Source organism: Rhinolophus sinicus, linkage group LG02 (assembly GCF_036562045.2).
Source record: "Rhinolophus sinicus isolate RSC01 linkage group LG02, ASM3656204v1, whole genome shotgun sequence".
NCBI lineage: Eukaryota > Metazoa > Chordata > Mammalia > Chiroptera > Rhinolophidae > Rhinolophus > Rhinolophus sinicus.
Genome location: NC_133752.1, coordinates 84456226 through 84475474, shown reverse-complemented (window position 1 = coordinate 84475474; position 19249 = coordinate 84456226). Strand labels below are relative to the sequence as shown.

Below are 19249 nucleotides of genomic sequence, written 5' to 3'. Positions count from 1 at the left end.
ATAGCTGTGGAATCTTAGGCAAGTTCACAGTGATAAAATGGGTATGTTACACCTCTCTCAGGGTTATGAGTGAGGATTAAAAATGATGGATCTTAAATCTAGTGTAGGCGATATTTTAACAAATGCTAGTTCGCTGTCCTTACATTTTAAGACAAGTGATCCATTTAATTTGGAAATGACATTTGACTATTTTAGTATGATTCTGTAAAGATTAATGAGTGAAAATCCCTAAAATATGGTAGCTGTTAAGCGCTGTTTATTCAGAACTAGATGGTATATAACAAGATATTGTTGATTAAATTAATCATGAATAAACCATGGTGGAATACTTTCAAAGATGGAAAATCTTTAAAAACAAATTCAGATGCAAAACTTTTTAAATAAAATGTGAAAAGCATCTTTTTTTAGCCAATAAAACTAATCATGTTGAAATATTTTATTAAGATCTCCAAAGTTTATAAGCTAGTAAGTGCTATTTTCTTATTGCAATGGTAAATGTTACCCTATATACTATGTGTCTAATTTAAAAACCTTAAGGGCTGGCCCGGTGACTCAGGCGGTTAGAGCTCCGTGCTCCTAACTCCTAACTGCCGATTCGATTCCCACATGGGCCAGTGGGCTCTCAGCCACAAGGTTGCCAGTTCAATTCCTCAAGTCCTGCAAGGGATGGTGGGCTCTGCCCCCTGCAACTAAGATTGAACACGGCACCTTGAGCTGAGCTACCTCCCGGATGGCTCAGTTGGTTGGAGCACGTCCTCTCAACCACAAGGTTGCCGGTTCGACTCCCGCAAGGGATGGTGGGCTGCGCCCCCTGCAACTAGCAACGGCAACTGGACCTGGAGCTGAGCTGCGCCCTCCACAACTACAATTGAAAGGACAACAACTTGACTTGGAAAAAATTCTGGAAGTACACACTGTTCCTCAATAAAGTCCTGTTCCCCTTCCCCAATAAAATCTTAAAAAAAAAAAACACAAAAAAACCCTTAAGAGTTCTCAAGGCCATTTTTCATTTACTAGTGCCACAGCAGTGAAGCACCTTTATTGCAGTGAGCTTCACCTGAGACAATACTGCATAGGTGTTCCAGTAAATTACATATTTATTGTTATGAAGTTTTATAATTGTTCTTAGCTATTATGTAATCCATTTGCAGATCAGACTATAGGATATTGTCCATTTAATAAGTATACTAAATACCTAGTGCCACTGGGTTTTGATGATACTAGAGTGAAAAAGCAAAAAAGCATGGCCACTGCCTTTAAGTAGGTGCCTCGCAGTAATATGAACTACTTGAGAAGATCCATGCACATAATATAATGGAATTCTACAAAAACTGCCTATTTAAAACTTTCAGAAAAGGCCAGGGGGTGGGATGGTGGGTGGAAGCAGGGTTTGAACAAGAATCAAAGATACGATTTAAAATTTTCTTATGTTTGGGAATAATGACATGAAATATTAAAGGTAAATCCTCTATTGGACAAGTTGAATTTGTGAATATTTTACATTTAACATACATCTGTGTGACATACTACATATAGGAAACATAATCAGTAAACTCTAAATTATCACTTGTATAGGCATATGTGTTAAATGCTTCTTTCTTCCTCAGTAGCACGTTTAAGGCCTTTTGATGTATCATAAAGAAAAAGCAGTTGTGAGCTGTTTCGCTCTAGCAGACGAGAGCTAATTGATTGTGTTTGTACTTTCCACTGCCCAGTCTTTGCTCCAACTGCTTTCTCTGCCTTTGCTACCTAAGGTGAGTCCTTGTGCTCTGTGCTAAACTCTAAGGCCAGCCCAAGCCCACTTTTGACAGCTTCTACTGTCTACAATTTCCTTCATCCTGAATTCACAGCTCGGAATAGAAAGTTCCTAGAAAAAACAGGTATCATCCGCTATCTGGTTTGTTCCTCACAGCCAATTGATTATTTAAAATAATCCTTTAGATTCTCATCCCTGTCCTTTCTCAAAGCCAGGGTTAGACTATCATAGCATACTCCATCGTGCATTCCATTGCCAAAACAGGCTTTCTGAAGTACTGATTAGGGTTTTGAGGAGAGGAAGTGATACGATCATCCTTTCCAGGATGCAGAATATGTACTAGGCAGTATATGTACTATCCTGAAACGTCTGTAGTACTCCAAGTTCCTGCTTTCTGCTGCCACTGTTTTCTTTGACCTGAAATGCAGTTTCTCTGTACCTACTAATATCCCTTCTCTGAGCTCCTAGCTCATACTTTATCACTGAGCTGGAACGAGATTGCTGTGATACTTGGAAGATGATGAGGGGTTATTTTCCCAGTGAGATTCTTACCTGTATTTCTCCTTAGCAAGTATGCCACATGAAATGAGTGTGCAAATATTTGATCATTTGAGTCACATGGTAAGTTTAGTCACATGATTTTTTTTTTTTTTAAAGAATTACTTGCTGTTCTCTACCCAAAGAAGGAATTAAGTATATAAGCTTGTATAACTGTTTGTTGAACCCAGGACTCCTTCCTTATTTCTGAGTTCCTCTCTGCTCTTGAGTACATAGTAGAGTCATTGGGAAATAACCCATTGGGGATGGGTTGTATGTGTTTTGGAGAAGGAAATAAATCTATCATTGGACTTTTAAAACAGTAGCTTTTTCTGTTTTAACGTATTTTGCTTCTTGTTATTTTATTTATAAGGTTGAATTGATGCAAGCATATCTATTTCCTTTATCTTTAATACAGTATTAAAAACTTTGGTGTGATATTAGAATCTCTGGGCTTGTGGCCTAGGACTCTGCATTTTTCTTAAGCCTCAGTTGAGTGCTTACAAAGGTGGTGGTGGTAATAATGGTAGTGATAATAAAAATTGTGATATTTTGCTTTTGAGGTTTATATGTGCCTGGTGTACTCTTCGAGGCAGTTTACAGCTATTAACTTACCTAATGTTCACAGCAAGCCTATGTGGTAAGATGTGATTATCTTCCTTTTTCAGATGGAGAAACTGAGGCAGAGAAATTAAATATAATAACTTGTTCCCAAAATAACTTTCTTATAAACATGGTAAAAATCCATGGGGTGAGGGATATTTCTTTGGTTTATTAAAACAACAACAACAAACACTTTGTAAAGGATTGCTGGGAATGACATAGAAAAGCTGGGTTTTATATGTATTGGCATATCAATATGCTAATTCTGTATAGACTGCTTCAACAACTAGACCTAAGCATAAATCCCTGTATTGCTTTTAGGCAGCCAGTCACAATTCTAGGTGAAAAGGCAGGTATACACCCACATACCCACACACTTAGCATCCTGAGGAAAACGTTACATACATACTATATTGAGACATTATTTTGTGACCAAATGGAATATAAGTAAAACTCTTTAAGCTTATATTGTTTTGCTTTAATAGCTTAAGATGAATCTTGACTTTATATGATAAAATGTTTATCTTATTTTTAATAAGAATGGTATGAATATTTTATGCTCTTTGGCTCATAGATTAGACAGTAGGGTATGGGGTGTGATGGTTGTGGTGGTGATAGGGTAGAACTAATTTGTTTAACATCATTGCCTGTTCAAAAGAGTTTGGGTGACTGATTTTAGTGTTGCTAATGAGTACTCTACCTTTTGAGACCACTAGAACTAAAAGGTATATTTTACTAGAAACATCGTATGAGTCATGACTGAATAGACAGTGAAATCTAAGTTGAGTTAGTGGCCAACTTTTATCCTTACACCTAAATCTAAGCAGTATTTCAGCTATTTCTTTTTATATTTCCTGTTTACAGTGTTTCTGACTTTCTCCTGCTGACCATTTATATGGAAGGTGCCAAAAAAAATGTATACTTTTGTATTCATCTTTTGTTATCAGTACATATTGAGTATTACAATTTTAATAGGTTCTTTCCTTTCTTAAAATGTGTATACATGTTTTGACACCCTCTGTATATAGATGGGATGAGTTTTATTACTTGAGTCAGTCAAGATAAGACTTTTTATTTCTAATGCTATCCACGTGGCATGCTTACATTGCTAGAGTGGATAAACTGAGTAAAATAGGATGCTAGGAAGTGAAAGAAAAAATAGATGTGATGCCATGGAACATTCTAGGAAATGTTCTTTTTTAAAAAAAACTTTTATTTATTTTAAGTGTGTTTTTCCAGGACCCATCAGCTCCAAGTCAAGTAGTTGTTTCAGTCTAGTTGTGGAGGGTGCAGCTCACAGTGGCCCATGTGGGGATCGAACCGGCGACCTTGTTGTTACGAGCATCACGCTCTAACCAGCTGAGCTAACCGGCCGCCCTGGAAATCTTCTTTTTTATAGAAAGTTGTGATAAAATTTTATATAATCCTCAAACTAATGTTCTTAGTCTATAAGAGTGGGGCGTAAGACTAAAGGTCTGCCTTGAAGCTTATAAAGAGGGAAGTGGAGGTATCGGGTTTAAATTAATCATATACTTTTCTTTCTCTTATTTTATGAATTGGTTTATTGCATTTTCTGAGGCTGATGATCTGAATGTTTGAGATTTGGCATGGAGGCTAAAACATTGAAATCTTTCTAATAAAATATCTCTTTCTGGGGTGTAACTTTTATTTCCTTGATTATAGTAAAAGAAGCATTTGTTCTTACGGGGTCTTGCTTTTGCTGCTTACTTGCTGTGTCACTTTAGACAGATAATGTCCTATTATTGGACCTGTTTCTTCACTTACAAAGTGAGGCGTAATGTTAAATTATAAAACTCTTACAAGTGGATTAGCAGAATATATTTAAGATTATACACAAACACAGTGCAAGTTACTGCCTGCGCCCCATTGCTGGAAGGTGCAACTGGTTTTGTTGCATAGCTGCATTATTTATAACGTTGTTCACACCAAGAGAATCATGCTGTGCTTTTTGATTCATGATTTTGTTAATCTGATAGGGCTTTTCAAGATTATGTCTTTTTTAAAGAAAAAATATTTATTTGTAATATAAACAAAGTCCTGTTACTGGTTTAAGATTATGGCTCTTGGATTAAAAGTGAAATTACCACCATGATGATTGGAATCACTAGGATGAGTGACATGAACAAATTTAGAATTATTTCTCTTACACTGAAAGCCTGATTTTTCATATATGTGTATGTATCTTTACATGCTCTATAATTTCATTTGGCTAAGGAATTTATCTTTGATCTTTTGATCTTCTTCCAGAGTGAGGACATACATACTTCCATAGCCATATTCTATATTTAATTATTATTATTATTATTATTATTATTATTATTATATATTTTTTAAGGAGGGTGCAGCTCACTGGCCCATGAAGGGATTGAACTGTCAACCTTGGTGTTATTAGTACCATGCTCTAACCAACTGAGCTAACCGACCACCCTTATATTTAATTACTTTTTGCTCTGTGGGTTTCCTCAGGCTAACTAAGAGTAAAGTGGTTGTGTATGTCTGCTTCAAAAATGCTTCTTGATACAGTCTTCTCAGATCAGCTCCACATGTAACAAACCTATTCCAACAATTTAAGCTGCCCCAATGTACTTGCTTCTTTCTTGGAATTCTAACCATTCATAAGTCTTTATGAGCTGTTTTCTCCTCTCCCCAGCCCCATGTCAAGTTTTGGACTATAAACTCCTTGAGAAAGGAATTAAACTTTTCCTTTGTTTCTCATACTACCCAGGAAATAACTCTGTTAGTCTCTGAATAGTTTGCAAATGTTATTGCTATTGAGGATTTTGGATTAAAATTATTGGATAGAATGGAATAAGCCTGTTTCTAGGATATCAAACTGTTTGGGGCCAGTGTGATTAACTCAGAGACATTTTGTTAAGCTGTAGGCTTTGTTCTGAAATCAGTTTCTCTTTTTAACTATAGGTTGATATTCACTGTATATTCTCTCTTGTATAAAACTGTGGTATCGAGTTAGCAATATCTTTCAGGGTGTAGGTTGCATAGCTGTGCGTGCGCATGTACACAAGAACTGTGTGTGTGAGAACGAGCAGGCACACAGAATATCTGAGAATTTATGCTAAATGCTAAACATGTTATGTTTCACATTTTAATCTGAGTCTTGGATAACTACCTAGTTATGTGCCCTTAATTTTGGATCTGTTATAGTTGACATTCAGAAACAGTTTTTAATCAGCGGTAAACATGATACTTTAGAAAGATAAGGACATGTTTTCCTTTCATGTTTTCATTTTAGCTTTTTTCCGTTGTATATTTGTCAAAGGCTTAAATTGTCAAGGATGAATAATTATTGAAATGGACCAGCTTATAGCTGGGAAGAAAGGATATTGGGGCTCTAAGGTATAGCTTAACAACGTTTGGGGACAATTTAATATGCATAATTTTTGAGAAGCATCAAAACAGACTGTAAAACTCAACAGTCATAACACCTAATGGTCAAAATCATATATAATTGATAGGTTCTACAAAAATTAGCTATAAATAATAATTAAGAGAAAAAGAGCCTAAATTGGTGCAGAAAAGAGGTTGAGTTGTTTTTACACTATAATTAGAAGTTGATAACTATAAATTTTAACTTCTCAGTACAAAGAATGATGTTTTCAGGCAGGGCATGTCTCTTCAGTGCAACCTTTAACTTCTTATGGTATGTACTACAAGTAGTTGATGGTTTAATAAATATGTTATGAATATAGATGATACTTTCAAAGTGTTTCCTAATATTTGTGACTATAATTTATAGATATATCATTGAATAAATACCATCTTTATCATGTGTTAATTTGGGTTACAGAATAATTGAGTGAACTTCTTTTGGAAGCTTCAATTGAAGTTTACTTAAAACTGTTCTCTGAAGATACTAGAATTTTAAAGGATTTTTTGGGGGGTGAGGGTGGTGTTGGTCCTAGCATTTCTTCTTAAACATAATTTTATGACTGCTTGAAAGGAGGCAGATGAAGTCATTCACTTTATCTTCAGTTCAAAGTCATTGCTCATTATCAATTGGTAGGTGTGGAAACAACTTAATAAAGTTTGGGTAATTTAGTTTCAGTTTAAATTCTCAACTGGCAATTGGCCGAAAACTCCCATCTGAAGACATGAGCATCCAAATGTCATTTTGTGATTTGGCTACTGTCTGCTTGACATAGGAAGGCCCTATCAAGAAAAACTAATGGAGTGACTATCAAAAGAAAATCAATGGTAAGAGTTTTCACTTAAATTATAATGTGTGTGTGTATGTGTGTGTATGTGTCAAGGGCACCAACTTTATAGATAAGAGATTTTATATGCTTAATGTTGATAAAAACATTTAAAATGTGAAAATCAATTATACAGTTCATGTTTAGTTTAAGAAATTCAGTTTTTTGTAGCTCTACTGTAGTTAATTTCTTTTTAAAATAGCATAAGTATTGCTTGAGTAAAGTTTAGCTTTTTAGAAAAATTATACCAAACTGAATTCATCTGTTATTTTCATAGATGCTTCTTATTTAAAGTAGATGTCATAAATTTTGCAATAGTCTGTTAATTTCTGTTTCATTTTTTTATTTCCATTATAAAATGATAGAGGGGGCAAAGAAAGTATAATATATAATAATATCACTTAGTTTAACATAAGCCCTTTAAAAATGTATCATTGATACTATATCTCTGTGGAAAATACTAAATTCTCAAGATTAGATATTTATATACCCAAAATAAAATGCAGTAGCTGTTTATAATAGCTATACATATGATACCACAGTATCAAATTTTGGTGGTGAAGTCAAGTCAGACAGCTTTCCCCTGCCTTACACATGTTGGCACTGAGAAAGTAATTCAAATTTGGCTACATTTTTATGTGCTTCAGGGGACCTTAAATTTAATATTTTTATCCTCATTGTATTTGGTTCCTACTTATCCCTTTATTTGGACATTGATGTTGTGTCAGATCTGTGATTAGTTACGTTCACTATGGGGAGGAGTGGAAGTAATAGCTTATAAAGGTTGAATTCTAAAATCACTCTTTATCAGAGCTTATTCTAGTGTCTCCAAGGACATAGTAGCTTTGTGATAACTGGATATTGGGCAATGAAGGTCAAATATTAATAATAGACTGTGATTCTTGTCAAACTTATGATTTTTGAGATTGAGATAGTTTTGAGTAATTTTTTCTTGCTCAGTTAGAGATGTCTGAGTGATGTTAATTGAATGTGACCATGTTATTAACTGTTTCCTAGAGCTTAATAATGAACATACCAGGAATAGCACCTGACAAGTACCTAGCATAGCATGTGTTATCCTGTAAGCATTCAAACGTTGACAATTAACTCAGTACTGTAGATGGCAACAACTGTCCTTCAATCTATCTAGTAATTTGATATTTATAAATATTGTCTGTTATGTGCCATCCATTCAGCTAGGTACTGAGGATAAAATGGTATAATTAAAAACAGGTATTTCCTAATTGCTCTTGAACTTACAGATGTTAATTACAGTGCAGATAAAATTACACAGACAAATGTAAAATTGCAACTGGAACCAATCCTATATAGAAAGGTATAAGTTGCCATGAGAGTAGAAGCAATATCATTGGTGTGTAAATAAAGCATAGAACCCACACATTTATTTCTTGAAGTGAATTGATAACTTGTTTTTTGGAAAAGTTTATAATTATATTAAATGAATATCTTCTAAGCAATGTATACAGAAAGACTAACTTCTAACCATGGAGAAATAAATTTTTTATATTATAGTACTGTTTTCTTAGATTTCTTAAGAATTTACAACGAAGCCCATGAAAGTAGCATTCTTATTTGAGAATTTCACTTACAGGAGAGAATTCTTATAGGGTCCTTTTTAACATTTCAGGATTAAATGTATGGAATAATAACCCCAATTTCTTCAACTGAATTTAGGTTAATTAAAGGATGTCAACCATAAAATAACTTGTCCTCTCCTTAGCAACTCTTTTTCATTCTAGTATCAAGCCAGTGCAGGGACTTATTTATCACTGATTTTATATCATTGAATTGTTACATGCAGACATTTTTTAATGGTAGTATGATTTCCTTGACTTTTATCCCTTTGTAAAGAAAATAATTTTAAACTTAGTTTTTTAATAAATTTATTCTACTATATATATATTTATTAAAAATTTGAAAATAAAATGGTTGAGCATTTGGATACCTAAATGTTTACACTTTTTCTGTAGGACACAGAGAATCTCATCAATAGGAAAGACACTAGTGATGTTTGAAAAATAATGAAGTTAACTTGGTTTTTTTCTAATTTATTTTTTATTAAATTTATTGGAATGACATTGGTTAGTAAAATTATATAGCTTTCAAGTATACACTTCTGTAATGCATCATCTATCTATTGCATTGTGTGTTTACCACCCAGAGTCAGTTCTTCTTCCATTACCATATATTTGACCCCCTTTACCCTCTTCTACAACCCACCCTCCCCAGTTGTTTTCATATGTTACATCTGTCAGCATTTTTAAAAACCCTCATTGAAAAGGAGCTCTTCTTTATTCAGCTGATAGTATAAACAAGCTGAATCAGAGTATACAAGCTGGTATGAAACTAAAGTCAGAAAAGCTTACTTTTATAATAGAAATAATCTTTCCCTAATTTACTGCTAAAGTATATAAACCATTTAAAATATCAAATAAGTATAAATCTTTTTCAAATGGCATAAACTCAAATTAAGTCGATTGTTAAATTTTTCCTCAAAGTTAGTATGTTGAATTTCATTTCTATAGTAAGTATCTAAATTTAGTTTTTTCTGGCTATGCTCCAAAGAAGGTCACCAACATCACTTTCAAGTACTGATTTGACGATCTTAGCTCAAATACCTAGGCAGTTACACTTGTCAATGCAGGGAGAAAACTGTCCTTCCCATTTCTTCCAGAAGGACAGTCTTAAGGGAAATGTTCCTTGCTGAGTAACATACCTTGTAATGCCCATAACATTTCTTTGACAGTTCTTTTTGGTTCTGTGCTGTTAGCTTTCATTGGTCCATGATTTCAGGTGAAGAATTGGGCCTTTAGCCACGTAAATACAGAGGGTGCCAAAAAAATGTATACACATTTTAAGGAAGGAAAAAACTGTATTAAAATTACACTGATGGTAACCACCTTGAGCACCTCTTGTAATTGCAGAAGTCAAATGTGACTTGTATTCATCTTTTGTTATTGATATATATTGAGTGTTACAATTTTAATACATTTTTTTTCCTTTCTTAAAATGTGTATACATTTTAGGCGCCCTCTGTATGTTCAATATACATAGGTGTGTAAACATCACAGGTGGAAAATGATATATAGCATTTCTTTAACTGAAATGAATGAAAAATGACCCTTGTTTCTAAGCAAACAAAGGTCTACCAATAGTTACCAGTTTTTAACTATGTAACTTCAGTATAGCAGACAATGAAGTATCTGATTGGGTGTGTATGTTGTAATATAATGGCTTCTGTTTTGAATTTGGGGGTTACTACTGTCAAAAGAAATGGTGATTAATAGTAATGTGGAATTGCAAAGTTTAAGAAAGGAAAATTTTAATTAAGGTTATTGTTTATAATTGTGGGAAGTAAAAGAACGTTTTCCATTCAGTATAAGGAAGACCCTTTTAAATGTGGGAAGTGAAATAGATTCCTCCAAGATTCATTCCTTTAAGAATTTGACAGAAGTTTATAAAGAAGGAATTCTTGGTGATTTAACTCATAGGATTATTTGAAAGAAATTTGTGGCACATCTTAAAATTAATATATTTATAATGATATATATAAAATCTTTTACTTTACTATTATATGAAATAGATTCTACTAGCAATATTAAGCTACTACTTATAGTGGGATCTTTTTAAATGAACTTAAGAGAGAAAAGAGCAAATCCCATTCATTTATTCATTCTGTAAATTCTTACTGACAACCTGCTGTATGTCAGGCACTGCACTAGCAACTGGGGGCATGGTCATAAATAAGACTGATGTGACCCCCTGGTTATAGTAAGTATGTCAAGGAAGATAGATATTAAATAAGTAATTACAAAAAAGTATAGGGGTTCGTGACATTATAATAACAGCAGTTCTTTCTTAAGGATACCTTGAGAATTGCTCTATAGTATGCTAATCATTTAATCAGTTTACTTTCCTCATGAAATGAGGTTATTCATTTTGACATAAAAATTGGATAAAAATTATTTGAGAATGGATTGTAGAAACTACTAGAGAGTGAAGTAGTCTTGAGAAGTGTGTGAGTGTGTGTGTGTGTGTGTGTGTGTGTGTATCTTATTTAAAACAAGAAACTGCTATAGAAAGGTGTTCAACTTTCTGAGGTACCAAGAACTGTGAATATGAGCATAAGAAATGCATAATGCCTATAATGTATATTATGCATTATACATATAACCTAATAAAATTATTTGTATCAGTGCTACTTTACAAATTTCTGAATTGTGGTTAAAAAGTTGGGTCTAGAATCATACTGACTGGGTTTGAGTATTAACTCTGACACTTAAAAGCTGTGCCGTCTTAGGAAAGTTGTATAACTCCTCTGTGCTTCAGTTTCCTCACCTTTAAAATGGGGATAATAAGAGTGCATACCCCACAGAAAAATAAATTATTGATGCATAAAATGCTTAAAACAGTATCTAGCACACAGGAAATGCTTATGGAAAGGGCTCTATACGCTATTGTTGTAGTTAACAGTAACAATCATGATAACTTCCTCACATCGTAAGTGTCCTATCTAATTCACAGAGTTGGGCCAACTGAAATAATTGCAGAATGGTGCTTCAAATACATACATTATACTACAAGGAGCTGTCATCTTTATTCTGCCAAACAACATGTCAATGAAATTCTCACCCAAGTTTCGGGACCTCTTAGCAGCAATAGAGCCGTCACTCCAAGTCCTGCCTCCATAGATGGCATCTCCAGGCCCAAGGTTATCAAGATGATCTCATTTAACCTGAGATTTACTTTATCTCAGGCATCATGGAGATGACCCTTGATGTTTAAGAAAGGAAATAGCACAGGTGTCCTGTTTACCCCATGGAAGATATAACCCCAAATCAGATTAGAATAAGTCTGTGAATGAAATGACTGTCAAAATTAAATATTCTTTTCCCTGCAGAAACCTCAACAAAGGATCTCTTTCTATAATAGGTCTACATTATATTTGTAAAATTAATCATATTGTAGCGCTGCTAGTATGTACCTTATTAAGAAGCAAATTGTTTTCTGTCTCAAGATAGTCATATATTACATTATCTACTTCTATATATAATTTGTAAAAATATTTTTAAATTTGTAAAAAAGTATATTGTTATCTAGATTTTTTTCAAGTTTATTGGGGTGACAATTGTTAGTAAAGTTACATAGATTTCAGGTGTACAATTCTGTAATACATCATCTATATATCACATTGTGTGTTCACCACCCAGAGTCAGTTCACCATATATTTGATCCCTTTTACCCTCATCTACCACCCCTTTCCCCCGTACCCTCTGGTAACCACTAAATTACTGTCTATGTCTATGAGTTTTTGTTTCTTCATTTGTTTACTGTATCTTTTAGTTTGATATTCTAGCAAAATATTTTAAGAATCAAGTAATTTTTGCTAAGTAATTCTTGTTGGAAAACAATTTCAGGGTAAAATTTAATCTGACATTTGCTTTGAACTATGATCGTATGGCTTATGTCTATTTATATAAAAAGAGAATTTATATATTTGTGGATTAATTCAATTTAATTATCATAAGTGCAACTTTAATGAATTGTTTTCAGATGAAATATTTGAATTAAATCTGAAATAGGCATTTCATAATCTAGTGTCTTTATTTTCATTTGCAACACAGACCTGTTTGTTTCATTGTAAGATGCTAAAAGAGAAAATTATTTGAATGCACAAGTATGGTTTTCCACAACCACAATTTGTTTAAATAGAATTAATCAACAAGTGCTTATTGAAAACTTACTACCTATATATCACTTGATAATAGTAATATTATGGCAGCCTAGAAGAGTTATGCTGTCACTCCACCTAGACTCTGGGAAGACTAGAACCATGGAAAGAACACTTAGACACGCGATAGAAAATCTAAGATCTTGTTTCTGCCCTGCCACTAATAAACAGAGAGATCTTAGATACATGAACCTATTAAGATTATGAGGCTAACTTAGCATCTTAGACTCATTATGTATGTGTGTGTATGTGTGTGTATGTGCACTGACATGTGTATACACACATATATTTGTATATCCATCCCAAATTATTGCTCCAAATTGAAATGAAAAACTAAAAATTCATGAAGTATTTTAATGTCAAAATATACTAAGCAAAGAATTCTATACTACCAAGTATTTTACATGATGACTTCATGTGAAAACACATTATTGATTGTTATATATACTATTTCAGAACTTCTCAAATATTCCCACATAAATTATATACTGTTCTTCAACTTCACAAAGGAAATGAAAATTCCTTTAATTTCAAACTGATTTCCTTGTTATATGATTAAAATTTTTTTCTAATAAACATTTTCAACAGGTACCAAGTTATTTTTTTATACCTTTGGACTAATTTTTTGTAAACCAACTTTAAATAGCTGCAGCAGTCATTAGCAACTCTGCTGTTTGCAAAGCTATAGGGCCTTTCTAGTTCTGCAAATAGCATCATGAGTTCTCAGATTAATTTACAAACTCATTAAAAAGTAGACTGCAGCATTTTAAGAGGAAAAAAAGCATGATTTATGTACATATGTATACCACACACACACACACACACACACACACACTTCTTTGCTTTACGAAATGATCTCCCTAAATCACTTAAACACCATGTACTCCTACTAAAGAGGAGTAGTTGGGAGCTGCTCATTGAAGCACTACTGTGTTGTCCAGCTCTGTTGACCTGCTAACCATAAGAAGTTGGTCGGTCTGCCCATTGAACTAGATGCTACTACAGTCATAATTAGAATAATTTTTCATACAAAAAAATCAGAGTTAAAATGATAGATGCCATTTATAGGCTTAATAGAAGATTTAAGAACACATGTATTTGTGAACTGCTGCATTTTAAATGATAAAATGTTACAAGGGCATTGAATGCAAGCATTTTTGAACAAAGATAATATTTAAATTTATGAATTATTTGGAGGCAGTATTAGCGTGCAACCATATGAAAGAAGACTGAAATTTATAATAAAATTTAACATAAAGAAAATATATTTTTCAGGATTTGCTTACTGTGGTATCATATGGAAGAAACATCTTATACATCATTAAGTAATCATTAGTACAGTAAAAGTGAAGTCAAGAGCCAGCAAAAAGAACCTCTACAATTTCTGTGAAAATAAGATGACAAGTAGACATTCGATCATATGCTGTAGAATACCTTTTATTAAGAAAGGAATAAGTGTTGACTGCTCTCTGGTGGAGGAACAGGTGGTGGAATACACAAGGCATGTAAGGAAGTCTTTCAGGTTTAAATGTGTATCTGCTATATACTTTACCTCCTATTATTTGGAGCATACTGTCTCCTATTATTTGGCTGAAATTAATCAGTCTTATTCAGAAAATTTTACCTATTAAAAGTTCATTTAAATTTTTAAGAGGAGTATATATTAATAAATACAAATAATCTGTGGATGTTAAACTTTTGTCTGTCATTCATTGGAGTACCTGAACTTACTAAGTATAAAACATCATGCTGTTTTATATTTAACACAGTGAGGCTGTAACATACTACCTCCTGTTATGTGGCTGAAACTAATCTGTCTTATTCAGAGAAGGGAGTGTCAGTTGGTTAAAGAACAAGTCATTTGAATCATGGGACAGTTTTTGAAAATGCAGACCCAAGTAATATGTACCATTAAAATCAGAAGGCAGCATGAGTTTATTGAAATATGAAGGAGGTCAGAAAATAATAAAATAAAATAATTTCCTTTGCATTGATTCAATGTGCTCTAAAAACAGTTATATCTTTGTTAGTTTATTTGGGGAGTGTATAAATTATTTTTGTGAAATTTTGTTTTTCTAAGTTACTGTTGGATTAGAATTTACAAATGTTTTTCCTCTACAAATGTACATAAACACAGTAACAATATGTACAAGTCAAATTTAATTTTTTAATGAATTTTAGAATATGGTCGCCTCTGTGCCAATCACAGGGCGATCTGTCATATCTTTTGCATCTTTTGTCTAGGTTGTGAGTGTTTGGTATGTAGTAGGTTAGTAGATAACAATTCCATTTTTACTTATATTGGAATATATTTGGGTTACAAGATCATGTTCCAGGGGCCTGATTTTTAAAAGCTTATTGTAAAAAATTTCAAACATATACACAAGAGAGACTTGTGTAATAAACTCCCTGCATCTATGGCCCAAATTTAAGAACTAACAAAAATTTGCCACATTTGGTTCATCTACTTCCTCCTATTTTTCTCAGGTATTTTAAAGCATATCCCAGACTTCATCTTTTAACTCCTATATTATTCAATATTCATCTCTATTTTTTTAAAAAGATATTTTTCTTATAAAAGCATAATACCTTGTCACTTTAAACAAAATAAACAATACTTCTTTATCACCTGATATTATTTCTCTATTCAGTGTCCCCTGCTTTTGATTCAAAATGTCATTTTACATTAGGTTTGTTTATTTAGAATCCAAACAAGATTCATACAGCATTTGGTTGTTGGGACTGTTCTATAATTAAAATGTCTGTTAATCCCCTCCACCATTTTCCCTTCCTCCTCCCTCTCACACCTCTACCCTCCTTTCCTTCTCTTCATCTTTCGTTCCTTCTTGTTCATGACTTGTTACAGAAACTGGGTAAACTATCCCATAGAATATTTACCATTCTGGACTTTTCTGTTGGCTTTCCTAGATAACTTATTGCTCTAACCTCTAAACTTTCTGTAAATTAGAATTTAGCTTAAAATACTTATTAGATTTAGATTAAGCTTTGATTTTGGTGTTAGGGGAGGGTTGACAGGAATACCTCATACATGGAGCTGTTCCTTCGTATTGCATCACGTCAGGAAGCATATAATGTCTCTCCACTGAGAGTTTTCCATCAACCTTTCCTTTCATAGTTTCATCCATTGCTAATTATTCTCTGAATCAATTCTAACATTAGGGTGTGCAAGATAATGAATTTTTAAATCAGCCACCCTTTCTACATGTATCAGTAGAAATTCTTTTATAAAGAAGACATTTCCTCATAAACTATGGCTGTTTGATTTCCCTGAAATAGTTCATCCTAGAAAGAAACTTAGAGCTTTTAATATCATCTTTTAAATACCTAGTTTAATATCCAGTAGTAACTTTAGATGTGAAGAGCACATGGCACTTAAGTCCCCATGTAATTGTAGGATTTTTGTAAAATAAAGATATTTTTTATTTCATTTTCATGAACATTGTCAGTATTAGGATAACTTTATATAGTCAACATATAAAAGGAGTTGAGGACCTTTTCCTGTTTTTTCTTGGTCAAATATTCTGCTTTGTGATGAGTCACTAGTGATGAATTGAGCTTCAAAGAGTAGGATACGTCCTTAGGTCAACAAGCTGAACAACATCACCTAGCAGAGTAATAACATTTAGGTGGGGATGATTTTATATTGCTAGAATCATATAAATTCAGGGATCAACAGTCACCATTTTTATTAGATTTATTTGGATAACATTGGTTAATAATATAACTTTCAGGTGCACAACTTTATAATATGACATCTGTGTACTCTATTGTGCACTCACCACTTGAAGTCTAGTCTCCTTCCAACACTATATATTTGACTCCCTTTATCCAATTTGTCCTTCCCAACCTCCCTTTTCTACTGGTAACCACCATTCTGTTGTCTGTATGTATGAGTTTGGGTTTTTTTGTTTTGTTTGTTTATGTTTTATATCCCACATATGATTGAAATCATCTTGATCTTGTCCTTTTCTGTCTGACTTATTTCACTTGGCATAATACTCTTAGGATCCATCCATGTTGTTGGAAATGGCAATATTTCATCTTTTTATGGCTGACTAGTAGTATTCCATTCTGTGTGTGTGTGTGTGTGTGTGTGTGTTTTGTGTATGTATCACATATGTATCACATCTTTTTGTTACTAGTTTATTCAGTAACCACCACTAATTCCATTTTTATTTAATACTGCTAATGAACAAAACCTGAAGAAGAAATAAAACCAAAATATTTTTTTAGGTGACATGATTGATTAGGAAAATCTATGGCAGTATCTTTAAAACTATTTATAAACAAAAATTTAATAATAAAGTGTTGTATATACTATATTTTTATACCAGCTAAAAAACATAATGGAAAAAGAACCCAATCAGAATGGTAACAAACAAAATATAATACTTAGCAATACATTTGAAAAAGATGTTAGTCCTTTAGAAAGAATCCATAAAGGAGTGACGTCAGAAATATGGCCACATGAGGGGTTCCCTCTTGAAGTTACAACAAGTTGCGTAGGTATAATTCAAAGAGATCCGCACATCAAAACAGCTGAAGGTTGGCGAATTGGTGCAAACAGAGGAGTAGGGAAGGGAGAAGTGCAGAGATGGGGGTGTGGTTACAGACCAGAGCTCACTGTGGTCCTGGGAGAGGGGGTTATTGAGATTGCAGGTACACACTATGTGACCCCAACCATTCCTGCCTGAGTGATCAGCATATAATATGGCTGACCCCAGCAATCGGAGCAGAAACCTCGGGCCAAGACCAAATACAAAAGTGTGACAACTGTGGTCTAACAGCCCTCACTGCCAGGCAGAAAACAAAGGCACAGAGCCTGCCTCCCACCACTCTCACAGAGCTCGCCTCCCCCACACCTGCCAGTGCTAGCAGCAGGCCCCAGAAGAAACTGTAGTAGTGTCAGGTTAAAGAGAAAAATACCTACAACCCTGAGAACTGAAGAGAGAGTTCCTGCCTGGCACATGCATACTGCAGCTACTTCCATTGACAAGGGAGGAGATACAGTGGCAGGGAGGCAGCTATGGTCTGGCAATCACCATTACTCAGAGGGGAACAAAGGCACAAACAGCCCAGGGGGCCTCGCCCCGTCCACCCTGCCCCCATCTTTCACTACTGATCCCAGCAGGGGCACCCAGGACTGCTGAGGCACGTGGCTCTACACTTGGCTGCAAGGGCAGCACTGGGATTTCAGGGTCTTTGAAACCCATCACCGCGTCACCCACCACATCCTCCCATGGGGGTGGTACCCTGAGACCCAGGTGACCTGGTCACAAAGGAGACGGCCACCTTCCCAGGAAATGTTCCTCTGCGAGAAGCTGGAACAGGGCAAGAGAGAATAAAATGCTCCAGCACTACCTACTAGAAAACAAAAGAAAGACCTCTTCAGATCAACCTGCTGCAGAATTCACTCTCATAGAAGCCTAGGAAGAGAAATAATCAATTACCATGAATAACCAAGGTAACAAGGTAGCTCAGAAACAAAATGAAAAATCGCCAGAAATTAAACTTGGACATGGAAATGTGTGACTTAAATGGCAGAGAATTCAAGATGGAAGTTCTGAAAAAACACAACGAGTTGTAAGAAAACTCACATAGACGGTTTAATGAACTTAGAAATAAAATCAATGAACAAAAGGAATACTTTACGAAGGAGAATGAAATTTTTAAAAAGAATCAAATAGAAATTCTGTAGCTGAAGAACTCAGTAAAAGAGATGAAGAATGAAATAGCCAGTTAAAAATTAGTGATATCGAAGATAGAAATCTGGAAATGATGCAGATGGAAGGAGAGACTTGAGAGTTAAAAAAAATGAAAGAGCTCTAGAAGAACTATATGACTCCATCAGAAAGAACAATATAAGAATAATGGGTATACCAGAAGGAGAAGAGAGAGAAGGGCCCAGACAGCCTATTCAAACAAATAGTTAACAGCTTCCCAAATCTATGGAAAGAACTGGATTCTTGAATCCAAGAAGCAAACAGAACACCTAATTACCTCAGTCTTAATAGGCCTTCTCCAAGGCACATTATATTGAAACTGTCAAAAATGACTAACAAAAAAAAAAAAGAATTCTGAAGTCAGGGAAAGTTTACAACCTGCAAAGGAAAGCCCATTAGATTATCATCAGATTTTTCAGCAGAATCTCTACAAGCTAGGAGGGAATGGAATCAAATATTCAAATTATTGAAATAGGAATTACCAGCCAAAAATAACATGTCCAGTAAAGTTATTTTTTAGATATGAAGGAGTAATAAAGACCTTTCCAGGTATAAAGAAGATAAGGGAATTTTCCGCCACAAGGCCTGCATTACAGAAAATACTGAAGGAGCTTATTTTACCTGA

At 34.1% G+C, this 19249-nt stretch overlaps 1 protein-coding gene across 13 annotated transcripts in view; it reads left to right on the top strand.

The window, feature by feature from the left end:
- ZEB1 (zinc finger E-box binding homeobox 1) overlaps positions 1–19249 on the top strand; it is a 200778-nt gene that overhangs the window by 47202 nt on the left and 134327 nt on the right. For 2 of the 13 annotated variants that reach the window (XM_074324717.1, XM_074324719.1), the window contains exon 2: positions 6975–7129. The exons of the other annotated variants lie outside the window; for them this stretch is intronic. The gene's annotated coding sequence lies outside the window, so the exon portion shown is untranslated. The remainder of the gene's footprint in view (positions 1–6974; positions 7130–19249) is intronic. 13 annotated transcript variants of the gene reach the window in all.